General features: G+C 40.6%; 1 protein-coding gene and 1 pseudogene across 2 annotated transcripts in view; one reads left to right on the top strand and one right to left on the bottom strand.

Moving 5' to 3' along the window:
- The window catches only part of WWOX (WW domain containing oxidoreductase), an 887,845-nt gene that overhangs the window by 343,009 nt on the left and 532,278 nt on the right, over positions 1-12,558 (bottom strand). The window lies entirely within an intron of this gene.
- Positions 171-292, top strand: LOC118611702 (annotated as a pseudogene).

The raw sequence follows: 12,558 nt of genomic DNA, 5'->3' as shown, positions 1-12,558 counted from the left end.
CAGTCAATCTGAACCTGGCTTTCACTCTTCTTGACCCAGATGCCACAGTACATAGCAGAACTTCAGTTTGGATTAAAAACTGTAATGATGTCCTTGCATTTAGTGCCTTAAAAAGTGGTTTTACTGATATTATGGTGATAATGTGATGGGTTTAAAAGAACCCTAGCCTTGTCTACAGCCATGCCACCCTGAACAAGCCTGATCCCATCTGATCTCAGAAGCTAAGCAGCGTCAGGCCTGGTTATTAGTACTTGGATAGGAGACCACCTAGGAAGACCAGGTGCTGTAGGTGTAAAAAATAAAAAAATAAGGAATTGTAAGCTGACAAGGTCTTTGCAATCTGTGAAGTCAACCAAGGGTTGCCTCGCCTAAAAAATATTAATTAATTAAATTAAAAAAATAAATTAAAGAATACCAGCCTTGGTCTCATGATGTCTGGGTTCTAGTTCCTGTTCTATTCATCTCTCTATATGGAACATGAGTAAAGGGCCCATCTCTCTGAGACTGTCCTTCCTCAGAAACAAAAGGAGAAAAGTTTAGACTCAATAAATTAAGATCCCTCAAAATTTCAGGGATTTTTTTTGGGGGGGTGGTGGAGGGAGGCCTGGTAATTTTTCCATGATATTCTTTGTTCCTCATCACAGTCTCATGAAGCTAAACAGATCTCCCCATTTTTCAGGAGAGCAAACAGACACTCAAGAATATTGATTTGACTAAGGTTCCAGGTTGAAAAAACAGCAGAAGTGAGTAGAATGGTCCCCGTCTCCCTGTTTGGCACTCTTGCCTGGACCCCACACTTGGCATTATGGGAATGAATCCTCTTTAAGTGTCTGAAGAAATGAATATAAGCTTTTGGTTGTCATGGCTGCCTCTTTATATCTGATTTTCATTATTTTTACTTCTTTGACACTTAAATAAACAAAAACTTTTGGATGCTTATACAATACATTCTTTTGATTTTGTGTTCTTATCTAGGTAAGAGGCAGCTGTCTTGAGACAATCTCTTCCCTTTAGCAAGTACTCTTGATTACAGATACTTTCACAGATTATGTCATGACATCTTCACTCAACACAGTAGCAGGGCAGGTACAATTCTCCTAATTCTATTTATAAGGAAACTTAAGACAAAGATATTTACTGAGCAACCCAACTTCACCCAGTAATGAATAACTGAATGACTAGGCTGGGAAATGAAGCACAATTCTGGCTCCGAGTCTAGGCAGGGCTCTTTCTAATACATTTTAATGATACTAATGGACAGATATATGTGCGATAGATATGGAAAATAATTAATTTCTTCCAAAAGGCAAAGTAAAGCTAATGTCATTTATACAGGACTATGTCATTTAAAAGCAATATACTAGGCAATCAACGCTAGAGAGCAAGGAAGAGAGGGCAATGGGTCATTGAAAACATTTCTCTCTCTTCTGATGGTATCACTAAACTACATTTCCCAGACTCCCCTGAAGTGGGTGTGACCATGTAACTGAGTTCAGGCCAACAGAGTAGGTGAAAGTGATCTCACTGGCTCTAGACTTGGCTTGTAAAAACCTCCCAGGAGGTTTGTTCTTTTCCATCTTTTGTCCAATGTGTGGACTTTGAGGATCCAGTAGAGGATTTAGAAGCTCGAGGAGATGGCCGAGCTCAAGATGTCAAAGCCTGGGCTCCCGAATTACAGCATGGGAGTCCAGTTGCTGAATGTCTGCATCAATTGTTACTTGAATAAGAAATCAGCTTTGGTTCCAGGTGTTGTTATAACTGTTCTGAGTGAAGGAAGAAGTCTTTGGAAGTAAGATGAGGGGTATTTCTTAATGTGATAGCTAGACAGACGTTCAGAGCTATTCTCACGAGCAACCTAAAATATTTGCTGGACCCTATTTGAGCAAGCATTGATAGGAGCTGTCCTGGTGGGTCTTGCATCCATAAGGTATAAACATTCACAACAGGTTCTCTACCTTGTCTTACACATCATCTGATTTTTTAAATTGATTAAATATAAGTTTTACTTACTTAAAACTTATATTTTTGCATCCATTTGATTTGATAATGATGATGATGATGATGATGATGATGATGATAATGACAGCCAGAATTTATTGGGCACTTATCATAAGTCGGCCACTCTATGAGATGCTTTATATAAAATGTATCACTCCATCCTCAAATACGTTAATTAGGTAGATGTCATTATAGTCCTCATGTTACAGGTGAGAAAATGGAGGTTTAGAAACATAAGAGATTTGCCCACTAGACTGGATCCCCAGAGCCTAGTACAATGTAGTTGTTGCATAAGACAATGAAAATTGAACAGCCGATTTTGGAAATCAGTGTTAAATTGGTAGTGAAACCTGGCACTCTTGGGTAGCTTTTTCCTAGTAATCTGTGTGAGGAAATGTACTCGGAATGCTTTGTTAGAATCAGGAAGACTCAGCAGTGGCCTAAAGCCCTGGTTTGAAGTAGAGGATCTTGTAAGCACCCATTTTACTGAGACCAAGTTTGGTGAAAACCCTGCTGGCGTTTGCGGGCTGCCCTTAGCATTCGAGGGCTTCTTTTATACCCTACTCAGTCACAAGACAGCTGGGAAGACAGAAGGGCACAGTGGTAAAGAGCCAGCTTTTGGGAGTTAGGCTGCTGGGCTCTAGTCTTCTACCTGGGATTGTTATTTAAAGTACTTGTGCCTCAGTTTCCTTACCTACAGGAAGGGAATATCTGTGAAGTGCAAATGAGAAAGTATCTGCAAAGCACTTAGCACAATATCTGGTACCTTTTTAGCATTTAGTAATTCAGGCTATTATTGCCGTCATTATGAACATCATCTCCATCACCTCCACCACCAACAGCACCATCCTTCAAAGCAGGATCTATTTAACCACCAAGGTGCAAAATGGGCTGACTGGAGAAACTGCCAGCTCAAAAAATCAGCCTGAAACTCCAAGTCTCATTGTTACAGACTTCTCAAAATGGTTACATGATGATGATGATGGTATTAATTGATCAACCACAGATATCTACGGTATACCAGACATAGAACTAAGATACAAAAAGAAAGTCATTTCTTTGTCACCAACCCAGCCAAGGTCAGACGGGTACCAGCAGCCACAGCTGACAGTTCTGTGCCCTGTTCCAGCAGCTTCTACAGTGCAGGTCCTGCCTGGGCTCACTGCCTGAAGAGAAGGTCCAATCTTTCCCAGCCAGAGCATCACTATACTGGTGCTAATACTAACGGTAAGAGTAATGCCAATGTCAACAGCAGCAGTGACAACAGCAGCAACTGCAATTTAGTGTGGGCTCACTTTGGGGCAGGCATTGTGCTGACTACATGAATACCGTACCTCTCTAAATTTCGTGACAACTCTAAAATGTAGATATTATTTACCCATTTTTTAAATAGAGAAATTGATCTTCAGAAAGTTTAAATATTTTGCTTCAGGGTACACCGAGGGGGATTTGAATCCAGGTCGCCATAACACAGAAGGGTGGGTTATTAAGAACTTCGCCCACATGGCATGAACCTTTCTGAGCCCTGTCTGTTGTAGACCCTCTTCCACATCAAATATTTCACAGCTCCTGACCTGGATTTTTCTTAGGAACTACAGTCAGTCCTCCATATCTGCAGGTTTCGCATCCATGAATTCAACCAACCGTGGATCAAAAACATTTGGAAAACAATATCCCAGAGTTTCAAAAAGCAACACTTGAATTTGTTGCATGCTGAGCATTATGCTGAGTCCAAGCGAATGAAATGATGTGCAGGCCTACCCTGCTGTGGCCTATATGCAAATATAGGTTATATGCAAATACGATGCCATTTTATATAAGGGACTTGAGCATCTGCAGATTTGGGTATCCGTGGGGCATCCTGGAATCAATCCCCCATGGATACTGAGTGACGACTGCAGTGTTTACCTCGCTGAAATGATGAACTGCATTTGTAACATTTCTGAATGAAGTCTTAAGTCATTTCCATAATGGCTGAATAGTCTGAAAAAATACAATTTTACTGTGCACTATGTGAACGTACTGCATAATATTTAAACAATAAAGGTTACCTCTCATGTACTACAGCTTTGTTTTATGCTAATAGCCAGTATCGTTTAATCATTATGGGCTAATGACCTACAAAATTTCATTTTAAAAATGAAGTCATATCTGGTATTCTGGAAGGCAAAATTGGATAAAAAAATGATCAATCTGTATTCCTGAGTCGAGGGCAGTTCAACAGTCTGTGTTGCAGCACTGCCAACTTTGAGCAGTAAAAGGAATCATGCATTTGAACTAGAAGCAGGAAGGAAACGCTGCATTTTACAGGTCTGATTGGTATCCCTTAAGTGCCAACAAAATAAAGAGATCTCTGTTCTAGAATAAGTTATCAAAAGAAGTTTAGATCTGTGTCTTTCCTCCTTTTTCCAAACATCTGTCCATTCTTCTAAGTTTTGGATGTTTTTCTACTACACCTCACTGTGCATGGTGAGCAAAGAGCAGAGCCCTGGACAAGCGCAGCTCCTGTTTGGGATCGATCCTGGGGAGTGGCTTGACCTTCCTGGGCTTCTCCTTCTCTGACCTCCCTCTGCTCCTCTGGAAGAGGTACCAAACATGCGCTTAGTCATCCCATAGTGCTTTGGCCAACCTTGATCTTAGATAGGTGAAGTACCCCATAGACCTGTGTCTTAAGCTCTGTTGCCTGCCGGAAAGCTCTCCTTCCTGCTTCCTTGATAACAGAACTGTGATTCTGTGTGGGTGGCAGAGCCCTTGGGGAATGAATCAGAATCAATCTAATCAGTGTGATAAAATTGTGTTAATGGTCCTATTTTTTCACTATTCCCTTACTCATGCCCTCTGCTATAGAAGTTTTTAGCACTTCAGTCTGTAGGTGAGACACTATTCTCCACCCCTGAATAGGACCATGTAATTTGCTTTGATTCTTAGCTATGACACCAAAAGCACAAGCAACAAAATAAAAAAAAAATAGATAAATTGAACTTCATCAAAATTTAAAACTTATTCATCGAAGGATACCAAGAGAGTTAAAAGATAACCCACAAAATGGCGGAAATGTTTGCAAATTATAAATTTGATAAGCTTCTAGTATTCAAACAACAAAATGCAAATAATCCTACTTAAAAAGAGACAAAGGACTTGAATGGACAATTCTCCAAAGGAGATATGCAAATGGCCAATAAGTATGTGAAGATGCTCAACATCATTAGTCATTATGCAAGTGCTAATCAAAACCACAATGAGATACCACTTCATATCTACCTGGATGGCTATAATAAAAACAAACACAGAAACAAAAAAAAAAACAGAAAATACAAGTGCTGGCAAGGATGTAGAGAAATTGAAACACTTATACATTGTGAATGAGAATATAAAATGATGCAGACACTGTGGAAAATCATTTGGTGGCTTCTCAAAAAGTTAAATATAGAATTACCAGATGATGCAGAAATTCCACTCCTAAGTGTGTACCCAAGAGAATAGAAAATAAGTGTTCGAATAATAAAAATGCAACGGGAATGATTATAGCAGCATAATTCTTAATGGCCAAAAAGTAGAAACGACTCAATGTCCATCAGCTAGTGAATGGATAAACGAAATGTGACATATCTATACAATGAATTAAAAAAAAGTACTGACCAATGCTACAACATGAATTGAACTTAAAAACATTATGCAGCGAAATAAACGAGACATAAATTGCCACATAGTGTATGGTCTCATTATACTAAATATGCTATTTAAAATAGTCAAATCCATAGAGAGAGGAAGTAGATTAGTGGTGACCAGGAGCTGGAAGAAGGGAAATGGAGAATGACTGCTTAATGGGTATGTGGTTTCTTTTGGAGAAAATAAAAATGTTCTGGAATTAGATAATGGTGGTTGTTTAAAAGAAAGAATATTGTGCATATTATTATTTGTAAATTACGTGCTACACACCCATGATTAATTTATAATGACTTAGTGTGTGTGCATGTGTATGCATACTTTTGGTTTTTTTCCCAGAGAGCCACTTGTTAAACATTTACCAGCGCACCACTGGCTACAGGACTGTATGCTCCTGAGCAAGACCTCCTTGTGCCCCTAAAAACAGTCTTAACTGAGTCTTTTTCTTAGCAGCTGGTGCCCAAAGAAATATTGAGAGCAAGGTGCTGAAAGCTACTGCTGAGAGGTGAGAATTCCTGTAGCCAAAGGTGGCACCTGCCCCTCGAAGGTGAGGAAAACAAGAATTACTTTCCTTTGCTAGGAACGCCTGCTTGCAAAAGATACTTCATCTTACTTTGCTTAATTCTAGACAGCCAGTCACACTTGGTTATTGTTTTTAGTTATACATACTAGTATTGAATTATTTTTTATGGATGTTATTTCTCAATTAGTGTATCCCCCGGAGACCGTGCAAGCCTCTAGAATTTAGCTTCTCCGTGGCTATAATCACTGCTGCCACGTGTACCTCATGGGAGGTGGTTTTATGTTCCTCCAGCTGCTCCAGCTAAGACTGACCCAGGGGCCCCTCTGACCTGCTGCAGAAGGGGGATGTGGCTTACTTGTATGGTCCGGGCTGTGAGTATGCTCTCACACTTGTCAAGAGGCACTGGATGAACACTCAAGAGAGCACACGGGCACCTTCAACCATGAATATCCTTTGGTGGTCCTTGGGACCGACAGATACCAGTCATTATGCTCAACGTCAGAGGCTGGCCTTGGAGACACTGATGGACTCTGATGAAGATTTCGGATGGTTCACTTCCCAACTGCTTGTCAGCTACCTGACTCATAAACCCCTTGGCAAAGAGCAGCTAAAACAATAACAATGGCAAGCAGTGGCTAAGAGCTTACCAAATGGCTGTCTTCTAAGCACTATGTATGTATTATCTCATTTAATCCTCACAACAATTCTTTGAGGCAATTGTTATTATTTAGTCCCATTTTGGAGATGAGGAGACTGAGGGTAAAAAAAATAAAATAATTTTCTCAAGTTCACAAGGCCCGCAGTCTGGCTCCAGTGTCTGTACTCTCATCTACTACATTATACAGTTTCAAAATGGCGAAGAATTTCATTCACCAGCTTCCTGAGGGCTCCTGGCTGGGGAAAAGCCATGAATTTCTCATTCTTTACATTTTCATTTCCAATGAGGAGAATGGAGCACTGTGGTCTTATCGGAGCCACAAAAGGAGTTAGGGCTTCACTCAACCTCCAGTTTCTGCCTGTGGACTTGAGCTCATCCTCTCTAATCCTCACTTTTCTCATCTACAAAAGGGGGATAACAATACCTTCCTATTGTGAGTATTGTGTGGTTAATGATTTGCATGTAACCTAGGGATGGCAATGATATTGTCCTTATAGGGTTGTTGTGAATATTTGGGCTGTTATTAGATGTCAATAGCCATGAACATTGCACGGTGTACAGTAAGGGCTCAGTAAATATTACCCACTAATATCGTCATCATCACCCCCACAACCGTCACCATTATCATCATCATCATTACTTTTATTCAGACAAACATATTTATGTTTTTGTAAAAGTCAATAATATGCCTGGTGTATCATTGGCAGCCAATAAATATCGGCTCCCTTCTCTACCTCCCTGGGTCACAGGGCTCTCAATGTCATGCTCACCAACCTCTTGAAGACCCATTCTATACTCTCCCAGCTCTCAATCAGAGGTCCTTGCTTTGGTGAAGAGTGATCTGTTTTCCAGAATTAGCTCACACAAAACACAGCTTGGTGGTGGGTATAAAATCCTTCCTCCTCTCTCCCCCTTAGCTGTGGCAGGCAAGAATGCACCCCTTCCTCAAGGTCTGGCTCCCTCCCCACCAGCCCAAACCTGTCCCTACTCACCATGACATTGTTCACTGAAGTGTACAGTAAGAACAGATCAGGAGAAGCCTGTTGCAATCTAAACAGCAGTTAAAAAAAAAAAAAAAAAAGCCGGACACATACCTCTGCCACTATCATACAGACATGATAAGTGATAAACCATTGTTCATCCATTTTGAGACATGTTTTTTCCTGCAAGCTTGGTCATAGCTAATACAGTCCACATTTCTGTAGAAATAAGTCCATTACTGGTGCTGTCTGTGCTGAGTTTAACTGATATTTAAAATGTCTTCAGAAAGATTGGGCAATGATTCAGGACTGTAACTCAAATGTACTATGACTGCAGAGAGGCATGGAAATGACCACTGGATATATGATAAACTATTTGTTTAAATAACTCAAAAAAGATCCTTTTAAAATAGATATGAAATAATAAGTTCTAAGATAGAAGAAAGCTTTGGATCATTGTTTAGTTGACAATGTTTTCCTTTTCTGAGTGAAACATAAAAATAACAGCACATCTTATAAGTCACTATATCTTACACTCTTAAAATACATTATCTGAAGCCTTTGTAATGCTGTAATAATGTCAAAAATGCTCGAAAATTGCATATATAGTACAATTACAATCATAACTTGGAAAATGTACAACAGGGTACAGAAAAAAAAAAGACTGGAAAGAAAGAAACCTAAAAGTTAGCAGAGCTTGTATTTGGGAGGTAAAATAAAGATGGAATCCTCTTTAGCCAGTAGAGAGAAGGAAATGCATTAATAATTTTGGGTCCATCACTCTTGAACTCAATTACCAAGCAGTATGAATGGCTTTTCTTTCCCACCCAGGAGAGTATTTCGAATCTCTGGAGTGTTACAGAATACAAATGTTGGGAGCATTGCTCTGGGATAAGAAAGGTGAGCTCTATCTCCTAATCCATAGAAAAGGGTGACCCTAAAAGGGGCAGCTGGAGTCTGTGGCAAAAGCAGTCCTCCAAGCAAAGAAGGAAAATGGAGCAGGAACAAGAAGAATTCATCAGAAAGCTCATGCACCTTGAAGGCAAAGGCAGCAGTTGCTGGAAGAGAGATGAAAACAAGAAGCGGACAAGTCTGATGGAGAAAACCGGAGGGTCCAGGGTGGCATGAGTAGGATGTAAAGAAGAAGGATAGAGTGAAGGTGTGAAGGCGAGGGCAGGAAAATCAGAAGAAGAAAATTAAAATAAATAAAGGTGATTATGTACATCTACTACAAAATGTACTAGCCCCATTTTTTTTTTTTCCAGAAGAAAAAGGAAAAGAGTTTACCAAAGTCTGGTAGTGGATAAGAGAACATGATTTGGAAACAGTGCTTAACCACTCATCCTCTGCTTCAGTTTACATATACGAAAAGGAGAGTAATAATACTCATTTTATGAGCTGTGAGAATTCGAAGTCATTACATCTAAAGAGCCATGAACATTTCATAAAGCAAAGCAAGTGTTCAACACATTGCCCATTGATATCACCACCATCACCATCATCACCACCATCACCATCATCAGCATCATCAGCATCATCAGCATCATCATCACCATCACAACCATCATCATCATCACCACCACCACCACCACCACCACCAGCAGCAGGAGCAGCAGCAGCATAATTATTACTGTCATTATCATTTTTATTTAGAAGATAATATTTAGATAATACCAAATATAATGACTTTTGGATTAAATTTTTAAAAGATAATTATGTTTTACGTAGGAAACACACAGAAGCTGAAAGTTTTAACTCACTGCTCCTCAGAGGGTTATGTCATCAATACCTGGTTAACACCAGGTCATGAAATGAAAGCAGCTCTTGAAATGGATGTGGTCCCCTTCCCTGTGAGGATTGCCCAGGGCGTGGCAGAGGTGGGAGGAGGAAGAAAGAGGGAATACCACTGGTAGATAGCATGATTAGGTGCATATGTCTAAGATCTGAAATACGGCTCTTTTTTTCATGCCCTTCCAACTCTTCAAAAGCGAGATGAAGTATTTCCAAAATAGCTCTGTTTATAGCCGAGTGCCCAGTTACCAGCAAAGACTAAATAAGTCCCAGACATGTAGGCTTTAGAACAAGCCAAGGGTCCCAATACGCCTGACAAACACTTCAGTTGTGGTGAATGTGTCATCGTTTCCTTGTCTTGATTTACCTTTCAGAAATGATAGCATTTGTTTGGCTCTCGAATGCTACCTGGTAACTTGGGATGTTCTGTTTTCAGAAGGTTGCAGCTGCAAAAGAATCCTCCAGAAGGGGAGGAGATGGCTGAGGAGCATGGGCCGTCGTTTTGCCTGTCCAGTCTCCAGCCTGGCCCTGAGGTGATGCTCTAAGCCATCTGTGCACTTCTTGCTCTCTGAACCCACGCTCCCTAAAGCAGCCAGACAGATATTTTGTAAACTGTCCTCAGATCCTGTCACTCCCCTGCTTAAAACCCTTTAGTGGTGCGCTTTATTTCTTTAAAATAAAACCCTATGTGGAATCCACTACTCTGCCCCACTCCACACTACTTCAGCTACAAGGCCCCTTTTCTACTCCAGCCCAGACAGTTCAAGCTCCTTTCTGCCTCAGGACCTTTGCACACTTCTACTCACCTTGCCTGACACGTTCACTCTCACTCAGCCCTTCCAGCTGCAGGCTCTTTTCTGCTCCATGGCTTTCAGCTCAAATATCATCTCCTTAAAGAGGCTGTACCTGACTTTCCTCCTCCCCTCCATTTGCCACCATAGGCTCAGTTTAATTTCTTTATTGCACTCACCACAGTCTCTATTTGTATTGCATATTTACTTGTTTACTTGCTCAGTGTCTTCTTCTGCCTTTATTATCAGTGGCCTTTGTTTCTGTTTTTGTTTCTTTAGGGACATTTTTGTTATTGATTTGTTTCCTATTTTATTCCAGCATTTAGCCAGCATAATGTTCAAAGGACGATAGCTTAATTAATCAATCAATCAATCAATCAATCAAACAACTAACCAATCAATATATGAACCAATCGATTCATGAAAAAATGGATATGGCCTCTTGAACTGGTGAAGACAAATCCTCTTTGGAATTTCACCTCGCCCCTGGCCCCCAGCCTCCAAAGATGCTAAGAGAACAATGTTCTGAGTATCTTGTCTTGGGAGGGAAAGAGAGCCCCAGCGAACCTCACCAGCTAAAAAGGCTGGTAAGAAGGAGATTCAGGTGAGAAGAGCATTGTCACAGGCTGTAGGACCCCAGGATCCCAGGAGACTGACAGGGACTTAAAGTATCAGGAACCCTGGCCACATCATTAGTTTATTTCAACAACTGAAAGAAAGCACATATTGACCTCCACTGGGTACTACCACTGTCTGTGATACTGAAACCAGGGATATGCAGTTAGACTTAAAAAGGCTTGGTCTAATGGCTTCTCATGTTTTCTTTATGGCTGCAATCCAGAGCCTCTTTTTAAATCCTTATCATGAAATGTAGAGCTGGAAGAAATAATTTTTTATAGCCGCCCAGTTCCAAAGGCCCTTCTCTTTTCCCACACCCCTTGCATGGGGCCGGAGACAGTACAAAATGTGAGCCTCAGTCTAGATCCCACCTCTGTCACCAACTTGCTGCATGAGACAAGAATATCTCCCATATCTTGGTTAGAACAGTCTTCTGAATCAGACTGACTGTGTGTGATCCCCAGTTCTAACATGTACCAGCTGTGTAAACTAGGGCCAGCTACTAAAAGTCTGTGAGCTTTGGTTTCCTCATCCTTAAAGTGGAGATAATAAAACTATTCATAGACTTGTAAAGATGAAATAATCTATGCAAAGTTTTGAGCATAGAACCTTGTACAGAGCAAGCAACTAATGTTAACCATCCTCAGCAGCAGAGCAGCCCCCTTTCCTGGGCCTTCATAGCTTATTTAGAAAATGAGGTGGGTTGGGGCCACCTTTGTGTTTCCCAATGATGGGATATGTAGAGGAGATAATTTTAGGTGATACTGTGATACCTATGAATCCCTTCCAGGTATAATATCCCACAAGCAGATTGAGCTCATTGGTTTAATTCAAACCTGTCAACCCTCCAAAATAGCTAGAGATCTAAAGTAGGATTTGGAACGAATCAAAAAGTTGACTGCCAAGAGAGGACATCATATCCCTGTCAAGTGCCACCTCGTGGGGAATTGCACACTGTTGGATAAATGTGGGTGTTTCTTGGAAGAGCTAACCTGGAACTAAGAAGAAATGCCAGAGTTTTATAAGCTAGTGGATATTATTCCCTTTCAATGAACAGGATAGAACTGGCTCAGGGCTAGGAAAAGCAATGTGCTCAATCATACAGCTTTTTAAGAGAAGTATTCCTTCAAACCAACCTGTAGACCCTTCTTAACACTCGGACGGGAGAGAAGTGATGGTGAGTGATGTTCTCATTTTACATGTTGAGAAAACAAATAGAGGTTGTTAAATAAAATGACTCTGAGACCACACCTTGAATTTCATACCTTGAATTTCTATTGCGTTGGTCTTCTGAGAAGCTTGGAACACTCACCCAAATTGTGAAATGACTTGGCCCCATCCTCACAGTCATACTGAGACCAGGATCAGAGAATAAACATGTGACACCCTCATCAACAACATACACATCAATCATATTGAGGTCCGACATGTAAATACCGGCGTATTTATTAGTTTGTGGTCTTGCTGTCACCTCATTCTTTGCCAGGTGGTAAACCAGTTACGTGAAATCTAGTTTCATCCAAAGTGTGAATT

Source organism: Rousettus aegyptiacus, unplaced genomic scaffold (genome assembly GCF_014176215.1).
Source record: "Rousettus aegyptiacus isolate mRouAeg1 unplaced genomic scaffold, mRouAeg1.p scaffold_m13_p_14, whole genome shotgun sequence".
In the NCBI taxonomy this organism is placed as follows: Eukaryota; Metazoa; Chordata; class Mammalia; order Chiroptera; family Pteropodidae; genus Rousettus; species Rousettus aegyptiacus.
Note: the sequence above shows the minus strand (reverse complement) of the source record. Positions and strands in the feature narration are given on the sequence as shown.